The 13697-nt window shown below is 40.0% G+C and overlaps 1 long non-coding RNA gene across 1 annotated transcript; it reads left to right on the forward strand.

The window, feature by feature from the left end:
• Positions 1-1507: 1507 nt before the first annotated feature.
• On the forward strand, positions 1508-6544 carry LOC127764752 (uncharacterized). Its single transcript, XR_008015941.1, has 4 exons — positions 1508-1711; positions 1914-2088; positions 3729-4438; positions 6145-6544. It is a non-coding gene; the product is annotated as an uncharacterized LOC127764752 (long non-coding RNA).
• Positions 6545-13697: the final 7153 nt, after the last annotated feature.

Genomic DNA, 13697 nt, shown 5'->3' on the forward strand with positions numbered 1-13697 from the left:
CGGTATTGTGTTGCAAGATTTGGTTTGCTTGGATCTCTCTGATAGTCTGAACGTATTATATAGATACACACACCACCACAGTTTGCAGTTGCAGACAGGAAGTAGTGTCGATGGTTTTGGCAGGAGACTTGTGAAGTTTGTGTGATCATGTGACGGATCATATCGATCGACGCATGCATGCATGAATGCAATCAACATAGCTACTACCAGTGTTCCGGCCGGTCTCGTGGTTGTGTTGTTTGCGTGGTCTCGGTTAGTTGTTGTTCGTTGAGGAAAGGGTTGATCTTAGTGCAGTAATTAGTGATCGTGACACCGCAAATTAAATACATGGCGAGACCGCCAAATTGCTATATGACCATTTGAAATTTTACTTTATTTGCTAAATGTACAAAGGAAACTCCAAAATAATTTGTCAGTGATATACTCCCTCCATCCCAAAACGTTTGACGCCGTTGACTTTTTTTAAATGTTTGACCGCTTGTCTTATTCAAAAAATTTAAGTAATTATTAATTCTTTTTCTATCATTTGATTTTTTGTTAAATATAATTTTATATATACATATAGTTTTACATATTTCATAAAAGTTTTTGAATAAGACGAACGGTCAAACATGTTTAAAAAAGTCAACGGCATCAAATATTTAGGGAAGGAGGGAGTACCAAAATAAACTGTTTTAGGCTAGAATTTTCAAGATTAAAATACGGACCATCCGAAGTACGTTGGGCCGGCCTCTTAGCTGCCCCGTAGATCAGTGTAGCTAGCTGGCCGGGCCAGCCAAGATCAGTACAAATTAAATTAGGAACATGTCATTGTCCTCTAGTCTCAGGACAAAAATCACAGTATAAAAACCAACATTTTCACCCGTACCGTTCAAACAATTTGTCTTCGATTTGAAGTTGCCGTAGTCTACCTTGCATTCACCAAATTAAAACTGTCCTGTTCTTCGTCGTCGCGCTCCCTCACCCTATTGGTCGTTTCAGATCGCGTCATCGCGACGAGCCATTCAATATACAGACCTGGGTGGTGTTGGAGCGTTCACCCGTCACTACGTTCTCTTCGATATATAACTCTAAGAAAAAAAATAATCTGTACCTCTCATGTACTAGTAATAGTATCAATTAAATAAAAGCAACCACCTATTAAATAATGTTTGATGCTCCAGCTGGAGCACGATCGATGATCTGATTGAACGGTCTAGCTAGAAATCCGTGTTGTAAAACAAAACCAAGTCGTCTGTTTATATTGGTTTCAAGCTAGTTTTTCCAATCCTTATATGCTACTTCCTCCGTTTCATAATATAAGTCATTCTAACATTTTTCACATTTATATTAATGTCAATGAATCTAAATAGATATATATGTCTATATTCTTAACATCAATATGAATATAAGAAATGTTAGAATGACTTGCATTATGAAACGGAGGGAGGGAGTAGGACCTTGCTTGAGGCAGACATGTTACTACAGTTTGCCTACAGTTTGTGCTATATATACTGGCCTCTATCCGGGTCAACGTGTCTAACCTGCAAGAGAGCTAATCTCCTATATGGTCTTAGCTACCGGGATCTATACCCTGCAACTGTCGTCCGGTGGTCGTCCGGCGCCGGCCGACTTGCCGCCGGCGAATCTGCGATGATGTCCGTATATATGGCATATGCTACGGTGAGCAGCTAGCAGAGCTTGCTGCAGGCAGAGCAGCTACGTACTGTAGGTATTTATCTTCTCGTTCGCCTATCAGATCGACAGCTATAGCAGAGCTTAATTTGCTCAATTAATTCATTCTCTGTAAGCTCTATGTGTGTAGGACTATGCCTTCTTCATTAGGATGAGCTGATCTAGAGCTTACAGGAGATAACTAATATGGTTCTTGTTTTAATCTGAAGTACTTTGTTTGATTTTCTTGCTTCTCCCAGATAGCTAGCGAGAGCTGGGCATGAAGAACAGCAGGCGGCCAGCTATATTTATTTCAGCTTAATTCTCAAAGGGTATATATACTTTGGTGAAGATCGATCGGTGCATGGTTGATTAGAGAGCCAACTGAATGGGATTTCGCTCAGTTTGATCCTCATCACAGTAGGTGCTTAATTGGTGAGTGGTTAATTAGTTAATATAAGCCCCTCCTGACCTTCTTTTGGCTCTCTCTTTTCGACGCTTTTTATTTATTTTTTTTTTGTTCTTGATGGATGATTATTTGATCTCCCACGATCTAAGATTGCTGTTATTTACTGTATTTGAGTTCTGACCACTGCTCCCACCTACTCAAATCTAATAGAGGCCATTGCAAACTGCAGTGTCCCCTCTAAAATGGCCCATGATATTAGAAAGCCTCTTGTAAATAGAGGCCCATATTTCAGCCCATATGGTCATGTTTTGAGTGTGGGCTTTTGTAGGGCCGGAGCCTGGTCCAGCAAAATATGGACCCAAAGTTGCAAATGGGCCTTATGCTACAGTACGACAGCGTGTGCATTAGGATATGGGGAGCCTTTTAATTCTTCACCCTTTCATCCATTTAATTTTACTACTTACCGTTACATAATAACAACGCATCATAATCAGCTGTAATAATTTGAGAAATTTCGTCGTGCTTTCGTTGCTCCTTTACCTTACTCCCTCCGTCCCAAAATAAGTGTAGTTTTACACTATTTACGTTTAACGTTTGACCATTCGTCTTATTTGAATTTTTTATGATTAGTATTTTTATTGCTATTAGATGATAAAATATGAATAGTGCTTTATGTATGACTAAATTTTTTAATTTTTTTCATAAATTTTTCAAATAAGACGGACAGTCAAACGTTGGACACGGATATCCACGGCTGCACTTATTATGGGACGGAGGTAGTATTTAATTTAGTTTTCCCTTATTTAATCGCGGGAAAGAATAATATACGAGCACAAAATTCGTCAAATAACCAAAAGCCCTTGCAAACCCTAGCACACTGCCAGTCGCCGCCGCCGCCGCCGTCTGCCCACACCAAGCCTCAGAAGCTATCTAGCGCTGCCATGGACGGCCGCGGCAACGCCTACGGCGGCGCACCCCTGGTCGAACTGGAGCGCGGCGGCGATGCGGCCGCCGAATACGCCGCCGCGGCGGCCGTGGATCCGATCCCCATCTCCCGCAGCCGCAGCATCCGCGCCGCCGTCATCCTCCTCACGTGGGGAGCCGCCTCCTTCATTGTCGGCGCCGTTCCCGACCTCTCCATCCCCACCGCCCACGTGATGCTATCCTTCGCTTTCCTCATCGCCGGTGTCGCCATGCTTACCCTAGCCATGGCGGCGCCGGGAAGCCCGGCGGCGGCGACGCTGGAGACCTGGATCACGGCGATTATCTAGCCCCTCTACGTACGGATCGGATGGGCTCGTACTTGGATCCGATCCAATCAGATCTGATCAGCAGCTAGCCTACTGGCCATGCATCTCGCTCGCTCGTCGTCGACCAATTCGAATAGCCTATATGAGTCTTGCGTTTTTCTGTACTGTGTGTAGTGGTAAATTATTATTGTTGTTGTTATATGTGTTATCTAATTGTAATTAGAGAGATGCATGCATTTTTTAAAAAAACTTTCTGTTCTAAATGTGCTATGCCGCTGCTTAATGCATCTGTTTTGAAATGTATGTACCATTTTGTGGTGTATAAATTAAGCTTGATGAGTACTGTCTATACCTCATGTCAACTTATTTTCAGTATTTTTTTTAAGAATTATTGATATCGATTCAATTATTTGCAGTGGAAACAGGCATTGTTCAGGCATATATGCCACATTAATTTCATGGGGGAAACGAAGATACTATGCCAAGCCTATTATATATGGTTATCAGATATAGTACAAACAACATGAAACAAGCATGAGCTGATATTTGCAATTGAATTTTCTATGAGATCGATGAGAATATGCAAAAGCAAACATATAGGAGCATATGTCCGGTCGTGTACCGGCCGTCTGGATATACTACCTCCATCCCAAAATATTTGACGCCGTTGACTTTTTTAAAAATGTTTGACCATTTGTCTTATTCAAAAAATTTAAGTAATTGTTAATTCTTTTTCTATCATTTGATTTATTGTTAAATATACTTTTATGTATACATATAGTTTTACACATATCACAAAAGTTTTTGAATAAAATGAACGGTCAAACATGTTTAAAAAAGTCAACGGTGTCAAACATTTAGGGAAGGAGGGAGTATATATGTAAACAGAAGCATGGTTCCTACATGCATACTCATCAGAGATATATACTCTCTCCATTGGCTTATAAAAAACAAACCTATTATGAGATATACATCATAATACTACGAATCTGAACATGAGCAGTTTGTTTTTCATGGGATGAAGGAGGGAGTATGAAAAGCTGGCTTGCTTAATTGTGCACCATGCAGATCAAGAGCAGGGAATGCAAGAAAATGCAGCATATGGTATGTAAAATGCACGATGCTGGTGAGTAATGTTTTAATGCCCCTTATTTGTTACTTTGGTTAATTAATTTCTACTTAATTTTATCCAGTTTTGCCTGATCAGTACCCTACTTTAATTGTTTCACTATATAATTTGCACCCGGTTATTACTATATTGTTGTAGTGTGTCTATCTTACCATTAATAAGATACTCCCTCCGTCCCTAAATATTTGACGCCGTTGACTTTTTTAAACATATTTGACCTTTCATCTTATTCAAAAAATTTAAGTAATTATTAATTTCTTTTCTATCATTTGATTTATTGTTAAATATACTTTTATGTATACATATAGTTTTACATATTTCATAAAAGTTTTTGAATAAGACGAACGGTCAAATATGTTTTAAAAAGTCAACGGCGTTAAACATTTAGACGGAGGGAGTAAGAAGTATAAGGCTAGTTTTTGTAACATATATAGGGTATCCACTATATATCCCACTATTCCTTTGCAATAGTACTGAACTGCTATGCTTATACTAGGACATTAATTACTTTGGTTACACAGTTGGGAGGTGTCAGTTTAGTCCAGTGGCTGTAGCACAATGTTGTCTTTTGAGGTGATTTTTTTCATCAAGTTTATTTTGCATGATACTCCCTGATCATTAAGATTTCTTAGCAACATTTATGAAACCACATTAAAAAAAGGACGAACGCATAGGCAGATATATAGCCCGTGCTTCACTTGAAGATTTGTCATTCATGCCTCAATTTTCACTAGCTAACACAGAACGTTTATGTGTACAATAATCCATCTCTCTTTTATGGTTTTTATGTGTGTGACCACGTTCTTACTAGATGCACGAAAATTATCATTTTAGAGTTTTACAGTTTATGGAATGCTTGTGTGTGTGTGTTGCAAATGCTCAGTTTATGGATGGTCTAGCAACAGCTAAAATGATGCTACGGATTAATATTATTGTTTTTCTATCTGAAACAAATAGATCATCAGGCAATACACACATCAATTGAGGAACAACAGCTAGCACACAACTTATTTCATGACCACGTTCTTAATTAGTTTCTTACTGAATGCATGAAAACCATCATTTTAGAGTTTTACACTTTATGAAATGCATGACAGATTTCAATCCTAGTGATAGTAGAAAATTTTCAAATAAGCTAGCTGGTGCAAAATGGTTTCTGCGGCCGCTATGCATGTCATTCCCATTCCCCAGAAGTTGATATTGTTAACTGTTAGGTGCAAACGTTGCAAGCAAAGCGCGCATGACACACACAGCCAGAGGGCTTCATGCATGTTATTAATTACGATGGAACAAATTACTCCGATACCATTTTAGCGCATGAAAAGATGGTTTTTGCTAACCAGCCATCTTAAAATGGATTCATTTGCAATTGAACAGTATAAATTTACATATTAATTGTATTGTCTTATGCTCTACTTCCTTCTCACGGCGAGAGTCCTGCCACTATACTGCTGGTCAGTCGGACCGAGCCATGATCCGGAAGACCGGAAGGGAGTCATTCATGATCTCCCTCTTAAAACAATTAATAAGGCTAGCTTGAAGCTTATGATCATTAATTAACCTACGATCCGTCTAGCTATACTAAGCTACTCTTCGCTAATCTGCTTAACAACTTTCAGGAAGTTTTTTTCAAGTATGTACTATGGATTGAATGGCTGCTTATACATATGTACTGTGAAGAATTACCGTGTATATGTATGCAGGGGCAGATCTACTTTGGGGGTGGCGGGGGCTCAAGCCTCTACTGTTAGTACCAGGACTATGAGAGTTCTACGAAACCTCCACTAAATTTTTTATTTTGCCATACGTATATGAGAAGAGGGTTATAATTTTATTTAATTAGTTTGTTCAGATTCCTTGTTATTTTTTCATGGATCTACCACCGTGTTTATGAATAAATTTTGGTACTCCTACCTATTATTGCCAAATCAGACCATGCATATAATTAATCAGTAATTGTTGCTGTGGATTTTGGATCGGATGAGTGTGTTAAATCGGCTGTACTGTACGTTGTTGTTGTTACTGCTGATACACGGAACCTGCAAATGAGCATAGGAAAAGATTGTTTGCCTATGTATGTATATATGCATTTTAGGCGCCAATGTATTCGGTGTTGTTAACTAATCTGTCGACGTTTTAATTATGAATGGCAGAAGTAGCTAGTGTGCCTCAGCTCCGTTGCCTATCTGGAATGTGAGAAGGTTGTTCCTAATAACAAACGTAGCAAGATATACCGATGCATGAAATGTAAATATTTATTGAAAACCACAAATTAAAAACATTCTTAGGTTATATCGTCGACTCCGTTGCTGTTACTTTCACCATTTTATTGGAGAACAACTTATTATAGTTACCTTGGAGTCTTTGGACCGGTAAAAATACAATAGGAGCGCTAATTTGCCGCGTTAGTTTCCTGCAAATATTTCTTTGGGCATATATAGATCGATCTGATCGAGCCTTTCCGTTTTCCTTTTTGGACAGTGATCTCCAATTTTTCTCCAATCTAGCGGGCTCGATCTGGGTAGTTTAGTTGGGCCGGCCAGTAAAAACGGTGAGATTCTATTTGGCCTTTTAATGGAAAAGTTCACTTTGAGTCCCTCCAGTAATGCCTGATTCGTAATCCTCATGAACAAAACAAAATACTCCCTCCATCCCAAAATGTTTAACACCGTTAACTTTTTTAAAAATATTTGACCGTTCGTCTTATTCAAAAAATTTAAGTAATTATTAATTCTTTTCCTATCATTTGATTTATTGTTAAATATATTTTTATGTATACATATAGTTTTACATATTTCACAAAAGTTTTTGAATAAGACTAACGGTCAAATATGTTTAATAAAGTCAACGGCGTCAAACATTTAAGGAATGAGGGAGTATAAAGACTTCCTTATCTATGAAATCACCTTGCCTCTCTAACCGATTTGGACAATGGTGGTTTGGTCCTCTCTCTCATCGTTCTTATGATAAATTTTCTCTCCTGGTCGACGTGTTATATAGGACCAAACCATCAAAAAGGTGGTTCTTGGAAATTTTCTCATAAGAACAATGAGCTAGAGTCTATAAATAAACAGCTTCAAGAAACGTTCAGGAGTCTTCCGACTAGCACCACATGAGTAGTTGGCTAGCCGGCCTAGGTTCCATCCTTCCTAATAAAATTCGATGTGAGAGCCATCCTCTCATACCCAACGTTTGTCTTAATAAAGAAACAGCTTCAAGACGGTGAAGCGAGGAACAATTAGGCTGAGCAGCAGAATGGTGTTGTGGTTGAGCGTTTATCCAACAAAGAGGGATACAGATACTAATCATCTATAGGTTACTCCCTCCAAATAATTTATAATTTTTTGTGGCACTCATATAACATGGAGAATACTAACGCTTACGTGACATTACAATAATAAAATAAATAGTGTTAAAAATCTATAGAACCTACATCTAATCTCTTAGAGGTTGGACCTATATGCCAGCATCATCCATGAGGGGTTCCAACACAAAGGTGTACGTTGGGCTGGCAGCGATCGATGATGCAGAGGCGAAAATATATTTATAATTGTAGCACTACTTTGTAACAAGTAGACAATTTTCCCGTACAATTTTGCACAGGGCTTGTTGACATAGATTTTTTTATAGACAACTATTGTCTCCTATTTCTATGTATATTTTTTCCTATATATACGCATTTTGGAGAGTATGATTGATTTGATATATAGCTCATAACTTTTGTTCCTATAGATAGTACAAATATAATAATAACTTTTATAGTACAACAACTATTAGTTAATATAAATTTGATTGCATATCTTGATCAAACAATCTAGATTTTATTCGTTTTCTTCAATTATTGTGATAACATCTTCTAGAAGATGGATATACTGGTTTTCTTTAATTTCGAGCTATCATGTACACAAAGAAGATGGGATATATTGTAGGTTGTAGCAATCAATATGACGCAACGAAAATTCGGGAACAAACAGATCGAAAATCTATTTTATACTCCTAATTACTATTTCGCTTGGAAAATTTCAAAATCTCTAACAATAATAATCTAACACACTTTTGTTGTTGTGTGTGTATGTTAGTTGCCTGCATTAGATATCTTGACAATACCACTCGCGGCGCCAAACTTCTTGCTCGCCTCGTCTTCCCACTCCACCATCGCCTCCACCATCTCCGGATCGCACGAAGGGTAGTCGAGCAGCATCACCGCCAACCTCGCCGGAGCATCCTCCTCCTCCTCCTCCTCCTCCTCCGGCGGCGGCGGCGGCGGCAGCCGGAACACCCAGGCGACCACCGTGTGGCCGGCCCTGAGGCCATTGGCGGCGACGAACCTGCCGAAGCTCTTGAGCCGGTACAGGCCGTTGCCGTTCTTGCCGTCCACGCTGCCCACCCTGCCGAACCTCATCGGCCCGTACCTCCGGCCATGGCGGTCGTACCCGTCGAGCTTCAGGCCGGAGCTCTTCTTCTTCTTCTTGGAGAGGTCGTTGTCGCCGCCGCCGCCGTGGATGAGCCGCTTCTCGCCGTCGGTGAGGTCGCCGCTCTCGAGGAGGCCGCGCGCGAGCTGGTACGTCAGCTGCAGCCGCGACTGGTTCGGCTTCGCGTCCGACGCGTCCACCTGCTTCCGGAGCTTGCACACGAGGTTCCCCATGCCCAGCTGCTGCAGCATGATCACCATCTGGTCTCGCGGATCAGTCGGCGGCGGCGCAGGAACGGCGGCGGCGATGGCGTGGTCGGCGGGCGGCGGCGCCGCCGCGGCGCCGTTCTGGGCCTCGGCCATCGCTAGCTTCGCACGCTTCTCCAATGGTTTGTATTTTTTTTACTTTGTTTCTGGTGAGATTTTATAGAAGGGTTTAGGGTAATTATCTCTCGGTTTAAAATTTCTTATTACAGATATGGGGAGATAAATTCTGCTGTTGTTCCTGGGCGTTGGATCTTGATCCAACGGCGGCGGTTGTTACCGAAGATATAGAATGTAAACGGTGGTTAGAAACGGACAGCTCGAGGTAAAATTGGCAATAGATTAATTTTGCATTACTTAAGGTATGAAGTACGACATTTCCTGCCCAGGCCCAGCCTACGTACTAACTGGGCCACACAGCCCACTGCCTGTCGCCATCACGTTCCAGCCCAACTAGTTGGGCCGCACGTCTGTCACGATCCCATTCCGGCCCAATACGTGCGGCCCGCACGTGCATCATACTCCCTCGGTCCAAATAAGTTCATGTTTCACCCATTCCAAACATAGCAATACGAAATCAATAAGACTATAATATCCTCATTTTATTAAATCTCAATACGACTATTTCTCACTTTATCTATTCTCAATAAAATCATTCCTTATTTTCATAAAGTCCAATACAATAATTACTCATAAATGAACTTATTTTGGGCAAACGAAAGAGGCTAAAAATAAATTTATTCTAGAACTGATGGTGTAGATTTTAGATGCGGTGTGTATACAAAAGCTAAGTTGCGAAATTGCGAGCTGTAAGGTGTCGTAACCCTAAATGTAAAATAGTTGCAAAGTAACCGTAACTCGACCGATTAGGTTTCTTGTAGTAAAACTAGCCCACATGAGTTTTAAGATATGGGTGCTCACATTTATGATTAATTATTATTTTAGTGATATGCGACGTATCCATCAATAGCGAGATACCCGTAGTGACTTTGTTAATTTTAAGATATATCGGTTTAGTCTTTTGAATGTGTTCATAAGGATAACATATACGTGTGTTCATAGGGATAGCATCGTACGTTGTGAACATTTACGTCCGTACTGTGTTTCTTAATAAAAATGTAAAATAGCTACTGGTCTACTCCCTCCGTCCCATAATATAGCAATCTAGGACCGGACGAGACATTTCATAGGACAACGATGAAATATCTCGTCCAATCCTAGATTGCTATATTATGGGACGGATAGAGTAGTTTTCCCAGATAATCATTACCGTGTCTACAAGGGCAACAGACAAAATGATTTGAAGAACACCACTGGGATGACTGAGGTGGTGAAAGAAGCACAAAATAAGCTAGGCCTACAGCGTTGACCATTGACCACCGAGTTGACGCACGTGTTCGTCAACCATTAAATCGACTCACTGCCTAAGCTAAGTCAGTCATCTCCTATATTTGTTCAGTTTGCTTCAGCTTGCTTCCTTTAGATTAAAATGGCAATGTGATCGATCGAGCTGGTGGATCTCAGCTCGTGAGCTTTACTGCCTTCGATTCGATTCAGTTTCCTATGGCAATGTCGACCGCCATGGCTGCCTTGGCTGGTGATGGCCATGGAGTCGAGGTCGACGACGTGGAGGTCGGCCGGAGTTGCGTCGCGGTGGCGCCACCGCCGCCGCCGGCCGAAGAGGAGGAGAAGAAGGAGGGTGCCGTGGGGACGACGTCGTCGACGGCAGCGCTCGCCGTCGCCGCCGCGGCGGCCGTCGAGCTGACCAACCTCTTCTTCTTCCTCCACGGCGCCGGCGACGGCCGGGCAGTGGCACCGCGGCGGCGAGGGCGGCGGCGGTGCTGCGAGATGGGCGTCGCTCCTGTGGAGCTTGTTGAGGCGGCCACCGTGATCTTGGCTCTCGCCGCCTTCCTTTCGGCCGCCGGCCTCCTGCTCCTCCGGCACGCGGCCGGTGATCTTGGTGGGCACCACCGGATCGTCTCTCCGGCGTGCAGCACGGCCGTCCTGGTTGCTTCCACGGCGGCGCTCTTCCTCGCGTCGCTCGGCACCGTCGTCTTGCTGCTGAACGATTATCAAACTGTCATGTACTAATCTGTTGCCGCTAAAAAAAAGATTTGGAGGGAGAAATTAACAAATTAATGTCTCTCCAAACATTTTTTAAGCAGAAATTACGATCGTGTTAGAGATTAAACACGTGAGCTCAGATTTGATACCACACACCCAATTACCACTGCACTAGTAAGTGCATCTCATCTATTGCCATTGTACATGAACAACAATGATGTTATTAATGAAGAGAGAGAAATTAACAAATTAACGTCTCTCCAAATATTTTTTTTAAGCGGAAATTATTATCGTGTTAGAGATTGAACACGTGAGCTTAGGGTTGATACCATACGCCCAATTACCACTGCACTAGTAAATGCATCTCATCTATTACCGCTGTACATGAGCAACAATGATGTTATTAATAGCCTACAAAATTCACTCACCTCGGAGTTGTCTTTTTACAAGATGGATTTGGTGAAATTTGTTGGGAAAGCAGATACGAAGACCTGTCGATCGGTTCGTGGCCACCAATTAAAGGTGAACGAAGCATGCATGGAGTGGTGTTTGCTTGAGAGGGAGGTCGCACGGCACATTTGGTGGTGACCTTAATTCGTGCGTGTAGGCGTCGATAGCGACGACGGGAACGACAACAGGGTGTGGAGTCTGTGGCAACGACGTCCTCATCGGATCGGCTTCAGCGGCTTTGGTGCGTGGTGACAAGATCCCTGATTTAGAGCTTAGTTACTCTCTGATGTTTATCTTTCGTTTTGGATCGACGTAAGTCGCAGATGATGGCGTGAGCGAAATTCAATAAGCACAATGATCTGCCACTGATTTCGAAGATGAAGTTTTCTCATTTGAGTAAGACTATAACTATATAACTATATAGAACACGTGTGGCTTGTGTATTGACGCTGTCGATGTATGGATGGTGGTATATTTTTTCATTTTTCCTGGTTACGACCCTCCAGGGTTGTAATCTTGTAATTTTTTCCTGCTCTATCAATAGAACTTCGCACCGTCTCATACGAGTCGTTCAAAAAAAAAAAACTATATAGAACTTATAAGCTGCTGTGGAAAACAATGGCTATGAGATTCTCGCTAGTTATATATAGAAGTTTAGCGGTAAGTGTTATCTTTGTCTTAAGGGGATATTCTAAATATTTTTTTCTTAATTAAGGTATGATTTTGTAATTCACGGTTATTTGACCTATTACCTAAGTAATAATTTGTTATAGTTTCTATGAAGGACACAACTACACCAAAAATACTAGCTGGATAGTGATTAAGAGAAACACCCTTCTTTCTAAGAAAAGCTACTAGTACACTCAATATCTATGTATTTTTTTCTTCTTAGCGAAGTTTCTCTTAAATTACTCATCCGATTTATAATCCGATTACACCGTCGTGTTCGTAACAATTAAATCTTTACAACAAGATCTCACATGATTATATTTTGATGAAAAATCATAAATTACTTTTATGATATGTCTAAATTATTTTTAGATTTCACTAAGTTACTTCTTAGATATATAAAAGTAAATTCAGTAAAGCTTAAAAGTAATTTACATATATTATAGAAGTAACTTATAACAAAAAAAAAGTAACTTTAATTTAGAACTATGTCTAGATTCGTTAACATTTATATGAACGTGTGTAATGCTAAAATGACTTACGTTATAAAACAGAGGGAGTAACTCTCTTTAGTAGAAATAATTATATTGTGAGTGAGCTGAAGTAAGATACTATGTAGAGCAAATTCACAAGTAAAGTGTAGAGAAAATTTATAAAGTCCACAAAATATAAAATTAACTAAAAACAATAATAAAATTAATCAACTTAGAGCATTATGAATGTATAGAAGTAATTTAGTCAAATATAAAAGTAACTTATATATATATATATATATATATATATATATATATATATATATATATATATATATATATATATATATATATATATATATATATGATAAAAGTAACTTACGTATATAATAAAAGTAATTTATAAATATAAATATTTTTTTCATCGTAATATAATAATGTAAGATCTTGTTGTAAAGATTTAATTGCAACGAACGTAATGGTGTAATCAGATTGTAGATTAGATAACTAATTTAAGAGAAAATTCTATAAGAAGAAAACAAGATATGCACTATTGGATATACTAATAGCATTCAAAACTTCTAAAGTACTAGCACGTGGGTGTCTACTAATTGGAGAGGCCAATTAGAATTAAACAAAAAATATTTCACCTATTATTTGATCTCTAGAAAACAAAAAATGGAATCTGGGCACACGCTGCACTCAATTTCACATTTCACCTGTCGAACCCAACAAGAGCCCACCTATCCAAGGGCCAAATTGCAGGCCGCAGTTACACAAAACAAGCCCAGAACCCATTTTATTAAATGCCAGCCAAGGAAATTTACCATAATTAATTCAACCTTTTTGGGGGAGAATGATTAACTCATCCTTAATACTGTAGTGGTCACTGGTCAGTCAACATATTTTTCTCAGGGAAACAGTC

Source organism: Oryza glaberrima, chromosome 2 (assembly GCF_000147395.1).
Source record: "Oryza glaberrima chromosome 2, OglaRS2, whole genome shotgun sequence".
Lineage (NCBI taxonomy): Eukaryota > Viridiplantae > Streptophyta > Magnoliopsida > Poales > Poaceae > Oryza > Oryza glaberrima.